This window comes from Archocentrus centrarchus, chromosome 14 (assembly GCF_007364275.1).
Source record: "Archocentrus centrarchus isolate MPI-CPG fArcCen1 chromosome 14, fArcCen1, whole genome shotgun sequence".
In the NCBI taxonomy this organism is placed as follows: domain Eukaryota; kingdom Metazoa; phylum Chordata; class Actinopteri; order Cichliformes; family Cichlidae; genus Archocentrus; species Archocentrus centrarchus.
Window position 1 is genome coordinate 13,215,194 of NC_044359.1, and position 21,742 is coordinate 13,236,935.

The 21,742-nt window shown below is 40.9% G+C and overlaps 1 pseudogene; it reads right to left on the reverse strand.

Annotated features, from left to right (window-relative positions):
- The window catches only part of LOC115791778 (transcription factor COE1-like), a 92,704-nt pseudogene that overhangs the window by 18,209 nt on the left and 52,753 nt on the right, over positions 1-21,742 (reverse strand).

Consider the following 21,742-nt stretch of genomic DNA (forward strand, 5'->3'; position numbering starts at 1 on the left):
CATTTAGCAGAATAATGTGTGTTTCCTGGGAGAAAATTAGACAAATTCATATTTGTGTGAGGCCTTCCCATTCATCATTTCACCCTCCTGTGATTCAGCAGATTAATGATAAGCCAAAATATGTTATCCTTTATTCAAAAAGACTTTGGTGTTAAAGTAGTACATGTTGCACCTTTAATGCTGTTGTTGCTGGTGTTCAGCCTGAGTGTGCATAAACAGACAGAATCACAACATCTGTGGCAATCAGCGGGGGAGATCTCACTAGAGAGGAGAGAGGATGACATCCCATTTTGTGACATTTTGTTCCCAATGCTTCATGCTGGTATCAAGAAGGTTTTTTTTTTTTTTTTGGCAAAACTGGGTTGGAAAATAATGAACCTGCTCAGCATGAGCCAACAGACGCCTGGAAGTTAGAGAAGAGGGCTTGTGACTGAAAGGTCAGCAGTTCAAATTCTGGATGGGAAAGTGTAACTGAGGAAAATGCATCTCTCAGCAACTACTGTGGATGTTCTTCAGCAGAATGCTGTTAAATCCTGAATGATCCATTTCAGATTTTAAAATTTACAAAACTTTGTGAGCTCTGAGGAAAAAGTGCAGCGTTAAAGCTGAAATCAGATGCATGTAAGAGAACAACAACAAGGGTCACTGTGACAGGCTAATGTACATTTGTTACTTTTATGTATACTCTAGGTGTCACATGGGACTACTACTTTACTAGGTACACCTTGCTAGTACCGAGTGGACCTTCAGAACTGCCATAATTCTTCATAGCACAGATTCAACAAAGTGCTGGAAACATTCCTCAGAGATTTTGGTACATATTGACGTACCAGCATCACACAGTTGCTGCAGATTTGTCAGCTGCACATCCACAGCATGAATGTCCTGTTCCACCAAATCCCAAAGGTGTGCTATTGGATTGAGGTCTGCTGACTGGGGGGGGCATTTGAGTACAGTGAACTCATTGTCATGTTCAAGAAACCATTTTGAGATGATTTCAGTCTTGTGATAAAGCGAATTATCCTGCTGTAAGCAGCCATCAGAAGATGGGTACAGTGTGGTCATAAAGGGATGAACATGGTCAGCAACAACACTCAGGTAGCCTGTGGTGTTTAAGCAATGCTCAGTTGCTACTAAAGCTTGAGGGATCGTGACTGAAAAAGGCCCCACTGTGCCCAGGTGGTGTAACGGTGACCTTCACATCATTACACTACCACCATCGGCCTGAGCCATTGACACAAGGCAGGATGGATCCATGTTTTCATGTTGTTAACACCAAACTTTGACCCTACCATCTGAATGCTGCAGCAGAAAAGGAGACTCATCAGACTGGGCAAAGTTTTTCAGTCATCTATTGTCCAATTTTGGTGGGCCCATGTGACTTGTACCCTCAGTTTCCTGTTATTACCCAACAGGAGTAGCACCCAATGCGGTCTTCTGCTGCTGTAGCCTATTCAAGGTTCTTCAAGGTTTAACATGTTGTGCATTTACAGATAAACCACTGCATACCTTGGTGGTAACGAGTGTTTGTTTGAGTTACTGTTACCTTCCTATCAGCTCAAAGCAGTCTGGCCATTCTGCTTTGACCTCTGGTATCAACATTTTCTCTTTTTCAGACCATTCTCTGTAAACCATAAATACGGTTGTGTGGGAAAATCCCAGTAGATCAGCAGTTTCTCAAATAGTCAGACCAACCTGTCTGGCACCAACAACCATGCCATGTTCAAAGTCACTTAAATCACCTTTATTCACTTTGAACTTCAGCAGGTTTTGACCACATCTACATGCCTGAAGGCATTAAGCAGCTGCCATGTGTTTGGCTGACTAGATGTTGCATTAAATGAGCAGTTGAACATGTGTCCCTGAGAAAGTGGCCAGTGAGTGTATTTCTTCACCACTGTTTGTGGTATCTACAGTTGCCTTGCGTAGGGTTAGGATTATTTGTTACATCTGTGATGCACTCTGGAGGGAATGCCAAAAAAGTCTGTTTTTGTATGCAAAGTTTCAGTGCTCTGAGTTGCACAAACCCCATTTGTGTTGCCCTTATATATTAGAACTCAGCACTTCATGTGACAACCTGGACCAAAAAAAAAAAAAAAGTAATTATGCTAAGTACATCTACAATAAACATATACATACTGTAAAACATGGGCATTTAATCTGGGGATGTGACTGATATCACACTGTCGTTTTGAATGGTAGCAAACCTGATAGAGCGCAGGCAGTTAATGCAAGTATGTGCAGGGAAGGAAAAACCTGGTGTCTAATGGAGTCAAAAGCATTTGTATGATAATACCACTGAAGCTGTATAATCTACAGGGTTTTAAAGAACGTTTAGTGTTCACTTTAATGTTCCAGTTACATCCCTCTGCAGTCTTTACACAATCAATATGTCAATCAAGTAGAGACATGAAAACTCTGCCAGTCAGAATGACGGTTTTAAAGGTTTTCATGTGTTCCTGTGTTTATTTATATGCACTGAACATATGTCTTCACCCCATTTTTGAACCCATGTGTGCTTGAGTTGCTGCATGTGTATGAGAAAAAGTGAAGAATAAAAGCGAAAGACAGATTGATAGATGAATAGATGCACAGTAGGTGTGGGTTGCAGAGGGTGTGTCTGCACGTGCATGATGTCCAAGTGTGCAGCTGCAGTGATATCGGGTACTTTCCACATCCAGCGCTATTAAATTAGTTGCAGCTGAATTTCTTGTGTTGTTTTCTAGTTTTTTTTTTGAGCGTGTATGTGTGTGTGTGTTTTAGATATATGTCTATTTTATTATCACATCACGCCCAAGTTTCTGGTTTCTGTTATGTCCTAAACCGCAATTTGTTAGCAAGATAACTTCATAAATTGTGAGCTATAAAAACAGCAGATGTTAAACTGTCATGTACAATACTTCTCCCTGCTCCAAGGAAAGTTTTTGGACAAAATATGATTTTAAGATTCACATATGATAAATATGTGAACATGATGGAGTGGTCTGGAAGGAAGTAGGTCAAAGTGAACAGAAGAAAAAAAGAAGAAATAAAAGAAGAAGAAGAGAATAAAATCAGGTGAGAGGTGGTGAAAACAGTAAAGAGAACTTGTGTTTAAGCATTAAAAACTAATAAAAACAAAAACTAAACTTAGTCATGGTTGAGAAAAACAAAAATTACAAAAACAGCTGCCTAACAGTCGGTGGGATATCAACTGTCAAAATTAACTGCCAGTGTCAGATCCACAGTCTCTGTACATCTCTAGAGACGATGCCAACTGTAATATAACACACCCCCACACACAAGTTCATGCACACATATACAAAAGCATGACTTTGAGTGGTTTCAGTGCCTTTGGCCTCAAGTATCTCCAACTGACTCTTTATTAATAGAACTATACGTTTTTAAAGCTGAATGTTTGGGTATTTATGGATTCATGAAGCTCCGTGTTATATGTACAGAGTGTGTGCACATTTTGAAACCAAACGTTTAGGATTCCCGAACCATTTCTTCATGCACAGAAACAGTATCAGTGAGCAGAGGTCCTCCAATTGATTACACATCAGCTATAAAAGACATCGGTAATAGCAGTGTTTCCATATTCCAGTTTTGTTGGTGAAGTAAGGACATACAGTGCTGTGAAAAAAGCATTTACTCCATTCCTGATTTCTTAGCTTTTTATTTGTCGCACTTAAATGTTTCAGATCATCAAACAAATTTTCATATTAGACAAAGATAAATACAAAACACAGTTTTTTTAAATGATGATTTCATTCAGGAACGGAGAGGGAAAAACGAACCTCTGTGAAAAACCTCTGTCGCCCCCTAAACCCAATAACTGGTTGTGCCGCCCTTGGCAGCAACGACTGGAATCAAGCGTTTGTGATAACTGGCAATGAGTCTTTCACACCACTGTGGAGGAATTTTGGCCCACTCTTCTTTACAGAATTGTTTTAATTCAGCCACACTGGAGGGTTTTCAAGCATGAACGGCCTGTTTAAGGTCATGCCAAAACATCTCAGTCTAATTTAACCTAAGTGCGTTTGAGCTTCAGGGCATCCTTCAGGATTTTCTGGTAGAGGCAGAATTCATGGTTCCATCAATTATGGCAAGTCATCCATGTCCCGAGGCAGCAAAGCAGCTCCACACCATCACAGCACCACCACCATGTTTGATTGTTGGTATGATTTTCTTTTTATGAGATGCTGTGTTACTTGTATGCCAGAATGTAACGGGACTCAAACCTTCCAAAAAGCTAAACTTCTGTCTCATCGGGGGGGATCACTGAGATGTTTTTGGGAACTCAGCTTTCTAAAAAATATGGTTAATCACATGATTTAACAAGGGGAGGGGGGGCACTTGCTTTTTAACACAGGCCCAGGTAGGTTTGGATTGTTTTTTCTCTTAATAAATGAACTCATCCTTTAAAACTGCATTTTGTATTTACTCAGGTTATCTTTGTTTGATGATCTGAAACATGTAAGTATGACAAAGATACAAAATAAGAAATCAGGAAGGGGCAAATACTTTTTCACAGCACTGTATCAATATGAAGCAGTCAGTTGTGTCAGTGAAGGGTCTAAAAACAGCAAGACAACTTCAAGAGAGTGGATGATTTGGTGACACTGAAGCTTGAACTCGTTTCATCTCGACAAATTCTGCCACCCTTCCACCCGTGAAACCATCTCTGCATGACTCCCTCCTGCTCCCTTTTACCCCTCCCCTCCTCCCACTCTCTTCCGCTTCATCTCCTTCCTTTTTTCTTAACTACACCTTCTGCCACTTTTATCTGTCCATCCATTCTTCCATCTTTCCTCCATCCTCCAGCCTAGTTCTTCTCAGAGTCCAGAGCTGCCATCAGATCAATACTCATTGAAGTTTCATGAGGACAGGCCATCCACTCCTGTTTCACAATAAACTGGGAACAGAGGAGGAAGACAGAAGAAAGGACAAGGAGGTGGTGGCAAAGTGTACAAAAGCACAAAAGATGTATGTCTAGGACTTCTCATGTGCATTTATTATAAAATGGCGATGTTTTTCTAGTTATCGTTTGGTGGTGGTGAAGCAAAAGAATGCGTAGAAAGAGGAAAAACAACTGGGTGAGAGAGCAGGGAGGGGAGGGAAAAGGGTGAAACTGGGTGGGTGAAAGGACAGAGAGGGCTGATGTAAAAGCAGAAAAAGAAGAAGAGGAGGAGGAGGAGGAGGAAGAGAACAGGAGGTGTGGTGATATTGATTCTCTGGCCAGCCAGCAGTTCAATACCACTGAATTATTGCTTCATTCTTCCCCTTATGAGATGAGATCTCTTTCTCCCCAGCTCATCCTCTCTCTGTGACTTTGTGTGTTTGTATATGTGCCTGTGTACATGGGTGTATCTGCATGTGTGTATGAGTATATGTGTGATCCACTTATGAGTGGATCAATACTTTACTATCTGGTTTCACCCCCGAACCCCCACCCCGACCATGCATCTCTAGCTTTTTAAAAAAAAAAAAAATCTCTCTCCAAAATAAAAGTGAAATTGCTTGGAAAAGAGAAGAAAAGTCTAAAATTGTCACAATTTCTCAACTTTCACTAAAAGTTTCTGAGCTAAGGAATTTTCTGTTCAGCTGTTGATAATAAATCATCTCTTTCTATGAGTGTGTGCCCACATGTGTGTTTATAATGCCAGTGCGCGTGTAAGCATTTATTGATTGTCACTTTGTACCTTTGTGTGTTTATAGTTTATAGTGTGTGATGTCGAGAATGTTAATTTTTCCCATCGGGCAGATGAGGCAGCCATACGGCACCATGTGCATCTGCGTGTGTGTGTGTATGTGGAGTGTGTGTGTTTCTGTGTGTGTTTATACATATGTGGTAGACCATCTGTTTACCAGACTAGTCACCATCTTTCCCTCACATCACTCTGATTTACAATTACTTTAAACTCCTGCCCCTGTTTGAAAGTGTGTGTGGTAAGTTGTGTGAGACATGACCCCATGTAAGTGTGGCTTTGCGTGTGTTTACGTGTGTGTGTGTGCATTTTTGCATATGTGTTCTTGTGAGCATGTTTAATTGCACAGCCCTTACACCCAGAGGCAACCACAGCTTAAGCGCTGAAAAGCCACAACAGCCAATCAGCTTTCACCAGCGTGACCTTTCACCAGTGACTTCTAGCAAGGAGTCAACCTCGAGGCGGGATCAGGCAACCGCACTAACGGATCGCGTTTCCTGGGTCACATGTTGAAGCCATCAGCCAATCGCAAGGTCACGGCAGGGTCATCTCTGCCCAATAGGAGAAGCAGTTAGACGCCAGACGGACCAATTACCAGCCAGCTAGCCCCAGGGTCACAAAGATGTTTTGACTGAAGAATGCTGAAGTAAGAATATCTTACAAAGGAACTACCTACTAAAAAATAACACTTAACTCACATCACTTGACATTTCTGTCCTTAAAACTAACAAAAACTTTATTGTTGGTCTGCCATTTAAGCTCTTTTATGGCGCTATCTGTTCTTTATAAGTGACTTTTTGTTTTGCATTTTCATGAAATGCACATCGAGCTTATTTTAATAAAATATACAACATACATTAAGCTTGTCTCTCCTTTTTCAGAAAAATGCAGAGTGCATCATTTTCTTTTCACATTTTGAATAGGAAATATTAAAGCTTTTATGTACTCAGCCCCAACGGTGAAACTAACTTTTTTCATCTTCATTGATCAGGTTTAAATCCTCTTGTAATGCTGGCGTCAGTATAAATGTCTTGAGACCCAAAGAATTTCTATGGCAGCTACATTTCTTTTTTTTTCTCCCCGTCTGTGAATCTGTGAATGACGTCATCATTATGGTGTGATGGAGCCATGTTGAGCAGATCAATACCAGACATCACATCACCTCCATTCATTTCCACATATATGTGCAAAATAACACACACACACACACACACACACACACATGCACACACACGCTTTCGCTCCTTTTTCTGGTCTACTCTGTTTAGCAGGAAAATGCTCATTCAAAGTCAACAATCCGGTCAGAAATGTGTGTGTTTGTGTGTGTGTTTAATGTGTGTTAGTAAACTGGGTGTTCTGGATGATTTCACTAATAGTTTCAGTATGGAGGGTTATAAAGAGCAGACTGTTTAATTGTAGCTGGTTTTAACGAGCCTCTGATTATGGCAACATTCTAACCAGTGTGGGTCGTTAATGTTGACTAATCTACAGTCATTAGTTCAACACTGTCTGGCCTGAGAGTGAACTGCAACTCATAGATGTTATTCTCACACACACACACACACACACACACACACACACACACACACACACACACACACACACACACACACACACACACACACACACACCACACACACAGTCTCTCTCTAACATGTACACACACAAAAACACATGCAAAGGCTCTTGTTTATGCAAACATGCCTTTCCAAAAACCAACAATGACAAATTAGATAGTTTCTGTATTAGCAGAAGAAAAAAAAAAAAGCACCATACGAATTTCAGTTAAGACAATGCAAAAATGTATGGTATTGTATGTGTATGTTAGTGTGTTCTTTGAACCTACCTGTGTATATGAACCTCCCTGGTGTGCCTTTGCAGAACTGTTTAGACTTGTAAGACAGAGTGACCTCTACAACCCCAGGGATGTGTCTGGGAGGTGTCTGCACCCGGATGGCATGTGGTGTAATCAGCTAGAAGAGGAAGGAACAGAGTATTAAGAAGATTGAAGTATTATGCATCAGTACAATACAGCATCTGGAAGCCTTAATTTTGTGTAGCCAGGCCTTTTCTATTCATTAAAAAATATCTCCACCAACAAACAAATAAACAAACAAACAAAAATGCTGCTAATCAAATGTACTTTATTCACTGAAAAGCAGAAGTTTTGGCAGTTTGCATGTCTGGAGCCTCCAGGTGTGTGTTAACACAATGCCACAATTTTGCCATGAGTGGTTTCAGCAAGTTAACCCCAAGGTCAGACCATGAAAGGTTCAGACAAACTGCAAAAAAAACCAAGAGCTACATCTCAGACTCCACAGGCCTCAGTTAGCACATCAAATGTTCATGACAGCACAATTAGAAAAAGACTGAGCAAGTATAACTTGTTTGGAAGGGTTGACAGGAGAAAGCCTCTTCTCTTTAAAAAGAACATGGCAGCACAGCTTAGGTTTGCAAAACTGCATCTGAACAAACCACAAGACTTCTGGAACAGACAAAACCATAATGGAGATGTTTGGTCATAAAGCACAAACACCTCATACCAACTGTCAAATACAGTGGTGGAGGGGTGATGACTTGGGCTTTTTCTTTTTTTTTTTTGCAGCCACAGGACCTGGGCACTTCGCAGTAATTGTCGTCTGTATACCAAAGTATTCTAGAGTCAAAAGTGAGGCCATCTGTCCTACAGCTAAAGCTTGACACAAATTGGGTCATGCAGCAAAACAATAATGGGGGTGACACAGCGGTGGAGTGGTTAGCACCATCACCTCACAGCAAGGAAGCCCTGGATTTGAATCCACTGGCCGGCTGGGGCCTGTTCTGTGTGGTGTTTGCATGTTCCACCTGCGCTTATGTGGGTTCTCTCCTGGTTCTCCAGTTTCCTCCCACAGTCCAAAGAAATGCATGTTAGGTTAACAGGTGATTCTAAAGTGGCCATAGATGTGAATGTGAGTGTGAGTCTGTCTCTCTGTGTTTCTGTGTTAGCCCTGTAACAGACTGGCGATCTGTCCCTGGCATAAACTGCCTATTGCCCAGTGACAACTGGGATAGGCTTCGGCCTACTCGCCACCCTGATTGGATAAGCGAAAGAAGATGGACAAAACAAGGCAATGATCCCAGAACAGAAAATGAGAAGCATCAAATTGTTGCAATGGCCGAGACATAATCCAGACCTCAACCTGATTGAAATGCTGTGGCGGGAGAGCTCTGCATTAACGAATGCTGGCAAACCTCAATGAATGATGATGACAGAATCGCTCCACAATGTTTCACAGTCTGAAATGGACCACAAGTTTGAAATAAATAAAAATAAAAATACAAATGAACAAGCTACCATGACTAAAATCTGACCTCCCAGCATCTCTGTTGATACCAGGAGGAAGACAAATCTTTGTTTTGAGCCACATTTGAGAAAACATAAAAAATTAATCACATTTTTATGGATGATTTTCAAAATATATACAATATATATATTAAGGTTTGTGAAAAAACACTAGACAGGATGGAGAGATACAAACCCAACTTGGCAAATATGTAATCACTTTCCACCAACAGACCTTTTCAAACTGTGTTTTCTTGCTTCAGAATCAATAATCAGGTTGAGTGCAAATGAAGCATTTGGTTGGCCAAAATCCATTCGAAGGCTGGAATGAGGAGCTGAGTCAGTTTGAACTGAACTGAGACTCTGTACACATGTTAGTGTGTGTAAGTGCGGCTCTCAACACTGTAAACAAACCCCTCAGCTCTTAACACACACACAAACACCCATCCATGTATGCCAGTGTGTACACACACACACACACACACACACACACACAGACACTGTTGTTGTTGGAAAAGAGCCACGGTCGCTCGGCACACACGGTGAGTGGAGTCAGAAGACAAATAAACATTCAGTAGAGGAGTGGAACTGGGGAAAAGTATGATAGTGAGCTGTGTGTGTGAGAGGGAGTGTTTTTATGAGCATTAAGCCGATGGCTATCAAAATCTGCTGATTTGATCAGTATTCCGGAGAGAAAGAGACAGAGGGAGTGTGGGTGAGGAAGGTAGAGAGGGGCGGCGGTCGCTTGTTGGTGGGGACTCATTAGGGAGCCAAACCTCATTTAGACAAACATTAACACACACACGTGTGCACACACACACACACACACACACACACACACACACGCACACACACACGCACACGATCGCACACAGTTAAGAGCCTGACCATGACGAAAAGTGTGTTTTCATATTGAATTACTTCCAAAGCTCCGGGGGCAAAAACACACAGTCGAGGGGTTGAAAAAACATTGGGACGGGATGATGACTCCTGCTGAACTGACCTCGCTCCAAACCAGCATGGTACCGAAGATTACTTGGAGACCATCGAAGAAGTTGTCTCCTATGATGATGACAGTAGCACCTCCCGTAGTCCACCCCTCACTGGGACTGATGGCTTTAATACAGGGTGCTGCTCCTGTGGGGGGAATAGATGGGAGCATGATTAGAGCCAGGAGTGAAGGAGGAAAAAAAAGCAGCTATTAAATACTTTTGGCATTTAACATGTATCTGAAATAAATAGCAGCTGAAAAAGACATGAAATTTTAACTTTATTACTATTGCAGAAAAACACAAATCAGTCTGTAAACTGGAGGGGAAATCTGGCTTGAAGCTCTGTCATCCTGTTGCATCTGCACCTCATAATTCATCCTGCTACACCCGTGGATTCTGGCTACGTTCCAGATCGTCACACTTATACACTGAAAACACTGCAGATTCAAAGACCGAGTCCTTTTCAATGGGTCCTTGTGCAAAAGGGTTTCCCCTTGTAAATATTTCTGCTGAGTAAAATGATTAAAAACAGGAAACAAGCACTGAAGTTTCAAGTAAAGCCTCTGGGTTCTTCTCATTTGCAAAACAGTTCAGTTGCAAACATTGTTTATTATGTTTCCGAGGAGTGTTTGAGTGCATACTGACATCTGGGAAAGAATAGACTGTCATAATAACAGAATTTAACCAAAACTTAAACAATATTGAAAGCTCTGAACCCTCAGCACTTAATTAGTTTCTATTTACTGCTAATAACAGATTTTTTTTTTTAAAAGAGTCGTGTTTTATTGTGTAACTCTCCCTTATTGCTGATTGAAGGCAGTTTAAAAGCATGATTTGGAGACAGTCTGGATTGTGTATTTACAGTTTGTTTATCCCAAAGCTTGACTGGCATGAGATTAGGACAGTTCATTTCTGAAACTAATGATCTTACATAGATAAAAGCACACACAGACGTGTTGGTATGCAACACAGGACTTCAAACAGAATGGATACAGTCAGCTTATGTCACTTCAATATTACTGAGTATTGTGTGTTTAAGCTCATATGATCCAATCCCATATCATAACAACAAAAACCTGTCTGTCAAAAACCAGCTCTCATCATAGTCTAAGTGTGTGTGTGTGTGTGTGTGTGTGTGTGATTATCAGTATGCAGCTGAATTACAACAACACCCCTTAGTCTGGCTTTGTGTATGAAAAAAAGCATAATGATATTAGACCCAGCAACACACAAACACACACACACACACACACACACACACACACACACACACACACACACACACACACACACACACACACACACACACACACACAGAGCACCACACCATGCACTATGTGTGTAGTGAGTTGGATTAGCCAGATGGAGGGGCAGGAATCACCTGATAGGATTAAACCATCAACCATCTGGTGGCCATGCTGCTTATGCTTTCACAGACACACACGCGTGCACACACACACTCCAGGGTTACCGTGTTCTAGGTAAGACGGCGTTCCCTCCACAGGATCGAGCCTGCGGGCCCGTCGACCGTGTTTCGAGTTGTTGTGGACGAACATGTTGTCAGAAACTGACAGGACGTGTCCCTCCACGCTCACCGTAGTTGATACAACCACCTGGAGAGAAGCAGGGGGCAGTGAGTGGGAGAGAGAGTCGGGTGGACAAATGAGAAAATAAGGAGATTAAAGAGGAGAGAATTGAGGAACAATGAGGAAAAAATGGACATAAAAATGGGTAGGGGTGGGAAAAGCAGGGAGAGAGAGGAAGAAAAGAAAAAAGAAAAGCAAAAATGAGGAATTACAAAGTCGGGGGTCGAGGGATCATCGCAAGGAGGAGTTAAAGGCATGAAACTGTGAAAAGCTCTTTAAATGTAACCTGTTATCACTGCTATTACCAGCACCCTCAACACACTCTGAGTCACTGTGATGTGTGTGTATGTGTGTGTCTTTCCTCCTCTGTCCAATAGTTCCTGATGGGTCCAGCCCTTAATTATCTCCCAGGGAAACAGAGCTGTCTTTTCTGGTTCCACTACAATAGAGCTGCACAATTAGAGGCACAGATACCGTCACACACTTGCTGCTGGATGACTCTCTCTGTCCTGTCTCACCCTCTCTGTGCACAAAACACACACACACACTCACACACACACACACACACACACACACACACACACACACACACACACACACACACACACACACACACTCATGTGCCTTGGTAATAAATCTATCAGTATCTCCTGGGCGTCCAGTTTCTCTACTCATACTCAAGTGGTGTCTTCCTGATTGTGTTGTGGCCTTTAGATAAGGAAATAACACCGAGTGCACTGCCTGAAATCTTATTCACAACCTTCTTTCTTTCTTGACACAGTGTGTCTCTGGGCATGTTTTCACACGCTGTGTCTCGGTCACTCGCCCTCCCTCAGGTTTACAGTACGTTGATACCAGTGTTAATTTTGAGAGCAAATTTTGATTTAGTTTTAGTCATAGTTTTCTGACGAAAATGTAATTTATTTTTAGTTATAATTTAGCCATCTAAATAGTTTTAGTCTAGTTTTAGTCGACTAATTAGCGTAAGAATATAGTCGACTAAATCTACAGTTGATTCAGTCGACTAAAATATGAAGGGTGTAAAATGTAAATGCTGTTTCTTCAGTTCCCTTGAATTAGTTATTATACACACTTACACAAAATTAAACATGCATAAAAGTTATGGAATACTATTAATGCTTGAAAGATCAGTACACACACAAACATATTGAACAAACAACACCTTTATTTACCTGACCTTGTTTATTGAGCATAATAATAAAATATTGATGAGTAGGCCTGCTCTGCCTGAAAAATTCACAGGTTAGTTTGGTCTTCCCGGGTTTAGATCAAATTTGTGCAACTGTGCGTTTGATTGGATGCTTTCCTAACTTGTCCCGCCCTGTCACAAAATTTAATCAGCTCTGATTGGATTTCGCCAGGCATTTTCGTCTCGTTTTCATTCGTTGACAAAAGTGTCAATTAATTTCGATGGTAGTTTTAGGTAGTTTTTATTTAGTAATAAATCGTCTCGTTTTCATCGTGAAAAAAAAGGGTCGTTGACGAAAACTATGACGAAAATAGTTCGTCAATGAAATTAACACTGGTTGATACATACTGGGCAGAAGATGGGCTCCTTCTAGGAGTAGTTTTAGTTTTCAGCTCTGAAACATCAAATTACAAATTGACAATTAAAGTTGTATTTTTTATTGTTTTGTTCCATATCCACATTTATGCACCCATTTTCCTCACTGCTTACCCAGCTTAGGGTCCTGGGCAGCTGGAGCCTTTCCCAGAGGGCACAGGGGCATACCCCTAGAACAGGATGCCAGACCCCAATCTCTGTCCCAGCCTCACCTGTCAGACAGTAACTGCATAATCTGTTTTCTTTTGGTTGCCATGAATTTTTTGTATCTTCCTTTTATGATTGCCATTTTGCGCTCTCTCTCTCTCGCTCTGCATTGTGTGTATATTTATGCTCTGACAAGCCAGGGTCAGGCTCTCATGTTTCCTGTACAGGCACTGATAGCTTATTTACTTACACTGAAACACACACATACATAGATTCCTGTGTATATGTGTTGCACGTGTATCATTATGTGGTATGTCCACAGAAGACAAAGGGAAGGGAGAGAATGAGAGAAAAAGGCAGCGGGATGTAGAAAGAAACACACAAACCTTGACAAAAGAAAATGAGGAATAAATTACAAGAGTGAAGAAAATGTTGTGGTTTTGTACCTGGAACCTCCTCATGTCTCTCGGGTTTCCTGCATTCTTCAAACAGTTCTGGTTGCACTTGAGGAAAAACTTGAGGAAAAATCTGTGGAGACAAAGAGGATAAGGCCATATTTGAGGTTAACAGTTTGACAATAGACCAGAGTGAAGACTGCAGATTCCTCAAGAATGTGAGCTCAGGCCCAGTACAGACATATCTACACAAACAGACAGAGAAATTAATATTTCATACTGTGTGAAAGTCAAAATGAATTTCCTTGTGGAATTTGCTTGCAGATGTGAGGAACATTTTTTTTTTGTTCCTAAATCCACAGCAGCTGCTTTGAAAAGTCCACAAAAAGACAGTGGATGAACATAGACGACGGGAAGTTTTTGTAGTATTGTAGCAAAACTGCAGAAGATACGTGACTGTGAGAAAACCTTAAGTCTGACCTTCAGATTTCTACTTTTGTGAATCCAAAATGCAACTCTCAAAAATCTAACCAGTCTTTATACTGTTTCCATCTTTCCCTAAGACACAGAAAAGCACAAATCCAGCTAAGCTAGTGTTAAAAACAATAAGCAACGTAACTGTAACTGTATGTATATTTCAGCTAAAAGACCAAAGAATAAGATTCAGAGACGTTCTTAACACTAGCCCTGATGTCAAGTCATTAAAAACTGGAGCTGTGTTGACATTAGGTGTTAGAAATGGGACCATATGTCATGAATCTATATTACAGAATAAATCAAACACGCAGATGGCCATCAACGGCAAACAAACACATCCAGGTTGTGTTTTGGTGTGAGCCAGCTGGCCAGCCTGGCAGAAGCAACAAGGCACACTCGCGCACACACAAAAAGAAAACACAAACACCCACACATGTTCATGTTTGCATGTGTATTTGTGTTACATCTGTGCTCCTCACAGCACAGCCTCATATACAAAGAAGACTGCCATTTCCCTTTCTCTGCAATCATGCACAAACTTTTACTTTGTAAATATATTTTGTGTTAATAAACAGCAAGCGATTGTCTTCAGTTTCAGTTTAATTCAGGGGACCACATAATGTTACTATCCTAGGATAAAAACATAAAGCACCACATTAAAAATTGTAACGTAATGCTAATCTAATTTTTTTTTACATTAGCCCTATCCGACACTTCAAAGGTTCCTGTGATGTGTTCTGATTGGACTATTTACACAAACTGGAAACATCTGCAAACTACAGTCCCCCCCAAAACAGGTAATGTTTGGAGGTATGATTGAAAAAACAAGTTGATATCTCTGCAAATTATTGAATATAATACCATACTGTCCTCTACCATAACTCCATTATAATATTAAGATTCCAGAGCTATTGCATTATGTTGGATTTCATGTAACTATGTCTGTATTATCTCTGTTCCCTCGCGGCTGAGCCCCAAGCTCTTCTGTTCAAGAGATGACAGCCCTTGAATTGGACCACCAGAACAAAGCGGAGGCATGAGCATGTGTGTGTGTGTGCGCGCGCGAGCACGCGCGTGTGTGCACAAACATATATTCCACATGTGAGTGTATGTGAGTGTATGTGAGTGTATGTGCATGTGTGACGGTGCAGCACAGCCCAGTGGCAGGTCTGAGTGTAAAACTCTGCATTAACGAGCTCAAGCTTCGTTAGAACACCGGCACTGGGATTCTGCATGCCTAATTATCTTGACCCTTAACCTCTGGGTGACAGCCTATCACAGCGGAGGACAGCCACGGTGACCCCTGCTGACCTCCCACTGTCTAGTCCTTCTCACAACACTAGCATAGCGTTAACACGAGCACCTCAGCTGACCCGGTGCTGTAGAGCTCTGTGTAAAGGAGGCGAGTGGAAGGCTTACACACTTCTGCCTGATATGTTAAAAAAAAGCAATAATTTACAAGTAAAAGTCCTGAATTTGAAAGAGTAAAAATAATATGGATTCAAACACAAAATATACCCAGTGTTAGAAAAAACTAAACAAAACAAAACAAACAAACAAAAAAAAACGTCTTTCAGAGTATAAAATTGTAAGCATTTTATTAATTTAACTCTTCCCAATGGTGCTGTAGTTTAAACTCATGTTTTTGGACACAGTAATTAAAAACTAATCTATTTAAGTTTTTTTTTTACTAACCTAAAGAACAAGGATGTCAAATTGCATTAAAATTTATGAACATTGTTTTAAGTCAGCTTAGAAAGCACTGATCAGATGGAAGAGTACACAACTCTGATCTTATCAAGCACATCAGCTACACACTGAATTACACTTTCACTGCTGTCTCGGTTTTTTCTCACAACAAATATATAAATTACATTTAAATGAGTTTCAGACAGTTAGGTACACAGAATAGGGTTTCTGCAGATACAATGAATTGAGGGCATAGAAGACAAGGTTGGATTCCCATAATCAAATGCATCAGTCTTACCCGGTTAGTTAAAACACAAACTAATGAATGAATAGACTGCATACCTACCATTTATAAACACAAATAAGATTTTGCTTTTTTTTAATAAAACCTCACTTTGACATCAAAGTTATCTCTATGCAAAGTCTAGACCTGAGTGATTTTCCCGCTGGCTGTGGGAAGGGTATTAAAGTTTGGGACACACATGCATCTAAGCCGTTAGTGAACTTTGCAGTTCTGACTATCTGTCCCTCATTCATGGCGGTGCCAGCACACTCTCATTCTCCCTGTTTGACTTCCTCTTGCCTTGACATTTGTGTTGGCATTATTTGAGGAGAAATAACAAGGCAGGTTCTGTCAAATTAAGTTTATGGTATTATATATTTTTAAATTATTATTTAAATTTGTCACAGAAGTGAAGCTTAAAATTGGGCTCATTACAGCCTTCTTATGCAGGTGTTTTTTTGTTTTTTTAATAATTAAAACATAAGCAGGCTGATGGGGATGATTTTAAGACATCAAGTATGAATATACAACATTTCATAAATGAGATCTTTGTTGTGCTTTGAAGCTGTCCACTGTTTACATCAGCTTGTGATCTCCTTCTTGTCCTCTTTTAATGAAGTTTATGCAGAGGTTCAATGAGGAACATGTGTATTCCTGAGCGTTTGGGCTTCTAGTTTACTTTTTGCATTACTTTCACTTCCCCGTGCTCTCTAACTCAATTCTGTCATCAATCTAGTCCAGTCATCTTCTCACCCACCTTCTGTGAGCCAATCAGCTTCTGTTCCCTGAGCTTTCCTGTCATTCTGCCTTTCAGGCTCTCATTCGTGCCACCTGCCCCCTCCCCCTCCCCATCTCCACTTCACCCTGGTCACTCAGAGAACTGCTTCATCTCCACCACCACCTAGTCTTCAAGCCTACCTCCTCTCATTTCTAGGACTCTGTTCTGCCACAGTGCTTCATTTTAGTTTAATCACGAAATAGTTTATTGCTCAAATTCTGTAAATCTCAATAATTGATGTCCCAGTTCAATAAATCTTTCTTGAACTGGGACATTTTGCAAGGCACTTTTACAACCAGCTGTTGCTGTCCTCAACAGCCTGCAGAAACTTGTGTCTTGTATTGCTAGAACACAAGGTGGAAATAAAACCTCATCGAAACATTCCTCTACAGTGCAACAGGACTCCTTTAGGTGCTCTGAGTAAATGAACTTTTTTATTTCTATTTCTGCTCTGCGGCCACTGTAACAATATTTCTGCTGCACTCTCTCCTGCTGCTTTCGATAGTGCTGCTCCACTGAGGAAAGACACGAACAGTTTAAACATCACCTTAATAATCACCACATCAGTATTACGGCAATAATTTCCCCCTCTCAGTGCATTCCCTCTATCACTTGCTCAGCTTACTGGTGATCTCATTATTTTTCATATTTTCATCTACCACTCAACTCTGTCCTTTTCCTGTGCGAGTGTTTTCTCTCATTGACTGCCAAAAGTACATATTCTACATTTTAATGCAGTATGGGAGCGATCCTCTCTCCCCTTCACTTGACCCCATCTGGCCTAATCAACTCTGCTACAAAGAGACCCTGCAGCTACACACACACACACACACACACACACACACACACACACACACACACACACACACACACACACACACACCTTGTGTGAATTGATTGGCTGGTCCAGTCGCTGGTCGTTAAGAGGCCTCCAATTAAAATGGGCAATTATAAGCGTCTGAATGATTGTGGGGGAGGGGAGAGCGCTCCCCCCTCTCCGCTATTGCACTCGCTCGCTTTGAGGCCCGATCATGTTCAAGTGATAACAGTGCTGTTGACCTTTGCTGCTATATTGTGAGTACCACACTCAGAGAGTTGACCTGACACCAGTCCTGTCTCACACACACGCACGCACGCACACACACGCACGCACGCACGTATGCATGCACATACACACACGCAGGTCTTCATGGAAGTGTTGGAGTCATGGAGAGCAGAAATTAACACTAATGAAAGAAGAAAGACAACATTAACACACAAAATTATTACTGTCTTGTACACTTGTAGTTTTTCATTATAAAGTGATATTTTTGATGAAAATATAAGTCCTAAAGTTTACAACATACAGTGCATATAGGTTAATATTTGTTTCTGTCGTCTGCAGTATTTAGGGAAAGCTTGCACTTGAATGATAGCTTTAAGATATTGTTAAGAGCATGCACACAAAACAGCACATCAGTCCTAACAATGCAACACTGCAATGCTAATTCCTAGACCAAATATTCTGTATTCTCTTTAACCACACTGGCTAGATAAAGTGATATAAGAACAGGTTAGATGAGCTATTTTAGCACTCTAAGAAGCACAGAGAGTTTGCTTAAAAGCTTTCCACTCTTCCTACAGTGAAAACCTAATCATTCAAATAGGCTGCATGTAAATCCCAGTTTAAATCCCAGTACCAACTGTTAGCACAGTGACAGTTTTTAGAGCTTATAATATATTACAAATACAACTGATCTGTGTCATGTTAGAGCTTCTGAGCTGAAGCATAACTGCTAAAGCTGCAATGCAATCAACCATGCACTGTAAAATATATATTCTGGCCATATCAATAAGTGGTAAACGGTAAAATTCAATACATGGTTAAAAAAACACATGGTTAAAAATATGGAAATACATCTTTTAAAATGTAATATGGATAATTTCTTCATTTTACAACAATATATTGTACAGATTTTAGTGTGTATATTGTAGAAATAATCAGTTGTTGCTGGGTTGTTAGCATGTTGTGTAGTACACCATGGTTGGCGCGGTAATCACCATCCTTATGGGCTGCGTCAACATGAAGTCTAGTTACATTTCTCGAGGGGTACACATCAGGTTAGGTTGTAGGCTACTGCATAGGGTTCAGAGGGGAGTTCCAGTTATGTACATAGGTCCCACAAAGACCTGACACAGAAACATAATTCATTTCTCAACGTTCGACCTACGCACAGCTGAGCTGCGAGGACTGCAGTCGAGCAAGTTGAAAACCCCAATCTGTAGGCTATCCATAGGTAAATGGACACAACCATGGTGCCATAAAACAAGCATTAGAAAAAGGTGCTTTTTGCTTCCACTTGTTGTTTGGTTAGAAAGCTTCATCTTCTAGGTTATACAATGTCACATTCTCCTCCATCTAACGATAACAACATGTACAAATTTCACGTGCATTTATTCACACTACTGCTAGAAATTACTTAATATGAAAAATAACTATAGCCGCTTGTACCAAAATCCTATGGGGTAGTTTTTCTATGACAGGTTTATCAGCTGTACTGTAGTGCTTTAGTTGTAGTAATGTAGCAAACAACAGTTGCTGCTATATATTTTTTATCCTGTTAGCCATATTGTAGTGGTGAACAGCACAGTTACATCCATTATTCAGGGGCTGAGATGGCAATTATGGCTCAGAGCACAACTGACATTAATATTTAATATATAGGGCTAACACAGACCTGAACAGAGAGACAGGAAGTGACAGAGAGAGGGGATGGAAAGAAGGCTGGATGTAGAGAGAGAAGGAGAGAAACAGTGACGAGGAGGAGGAGGAGGGGAACACAGGGAGTGTGTGAAGGGGAAACAAATGGAAGAGAGAATTGGGAAAAAGGATTATGGGAGTTTGTTTCGACCACTCTCCTGCCATTTAAATAGATACAATACCAACAGGGCAAGGGTGACTTCTGGGGGAATTCCAGCTTTGTGTGTATGTGTGAAGAAGAGTGTGAGTGTTTAAGACTGAATGTCTGTGTCCGATTTATTCCCAGAAGACCCGGTGTTCTACCGAGCCAAGAATAACGATGCTGCCTTGGAAGAGAAAAAAACAAAAACAAAATAAACACGCACGCACACACACACATACACACAAACACGCACGCACCCACACATACATGATATTCTGAGTTGCTGCTGACAGGTGGAGAAATTGCAGTGAGTCAGTTTGTGCAGACAAACTGAACAACAGATCAGTGCTTTAGCTTCTCCTGCCTCCTGTGTCTCTTCTCTGTCTCACTGCTTTCTTTAGATGTCTTGTTTCACCTACCTGCCAAGTTTCTTGGCAAAGCTTTCTGACAGAATGATATTCACTTTCTCCGTGTGCGTGTGTGTGTGAAGCAACTTGCAAATGTATGTGTACAAATCATAACTGCCAGTAATTGATCATTTACTGGTTGCAAACAATGTTTTTTCTGCACAAAGACAAGGACGGGCTGCAAACAATGCAAAAAAAAAGCAAGAACCACAGGTTAATGCTGCCGTTGTGGTCGCAGTATTAGTGACCGGCCTTTAAATGTGCTTTAATCTCATTTGACATTTTTAATAGCTAATCTGCAGCTAATATGAATAGCGAGAGTTTCCCCCTCTCAATCTGTTGATCTTTCAGAGAGATCAACTTCCTGTTTCCTGTTTACATTGTGAGTTTGTTATTGTTTAATGTGATGACATCAGATAGCACTGCTGGGCCCCGTGCCTGCTATCTGCGTATTCGGTAGGAAAAACAAAGGCATAAAATCCTATTATGCCCTCTGCTCGGCTGTTACCACAGTCATAATGTGATAATATATTGCTTCCTGTTGAAGGAATGCTTGTTGTTACTTTACTGTAGTTTTATATTGTTCAGGACTGCTTCAGTAGATATAACAAGTGCTGATACAGGGCTCAACACTACAATTCACTGACCTCTGTTTGGACTTACAGGCCAGAGAAGTGGTAATTGAAGGCAGGTTGCATTTTAAATAAGTTGTCTTAAATGGATGAGAGAGATTAATATGATACTGAAACATTAGGAAATCCGAAGGATCTGAGCCAGAGGACAAGTATTTTGGTTGGAAGGAAAATGAGAAATCCATTTTAATCTTGGTTCACTAATATGTGAGTTTGATGAAGTCTTGCCTAACTTAGAAACAGCCAAACTCAAAGCTGATAATCTGTATAACGTGCTCTCCACATGCAGTCGCAAAACCTAACAAGCAAAGTTTAATTATTTGTCTACAGCGTGCAAAGAGCAGCAGTTCTTTCCGTTATACATTTAACTGCTGATTACGAAACACATTTTCACACAAAATGAACACAACTCGTATTGAAGATAATGACACAGGAACTCAGCTGAAAAGAACAATAGCAGGCTAATGTGTTTTTTCCATTTACATCACTGGAATGCACTGTACATCTGCACTTTCTCTGTATACATCAGCACATTTACCGTATTAAGTAACTTTTGATTCTAAGATGTCCAAATGCAAACACTCGGGGCCATGGCTGAGCGTTGCTGAACGTAACTTGAGTGTGAGAGTGGAGGAAAAAGAGCAGAGCGACCGAGGAACGTTCGGAATGGGTGAGGAGGGGTGGGAGAAGAGCAAAATGGAGTGCGGAAGAAAGAAAAAAGGCAGTGGAGGAGGGGGCGAGGGGGGCTGGGGGAGGAGGGAGGAAATGCATGGGAGAGGGAAAGTGAGTTATGCGAGGGAACAAGACTTAAGAGAACTGAGGAGAGCCGAGCGAAGCAGAGTTATTTTACATAATGATGGTTGATATGCACAGAGGT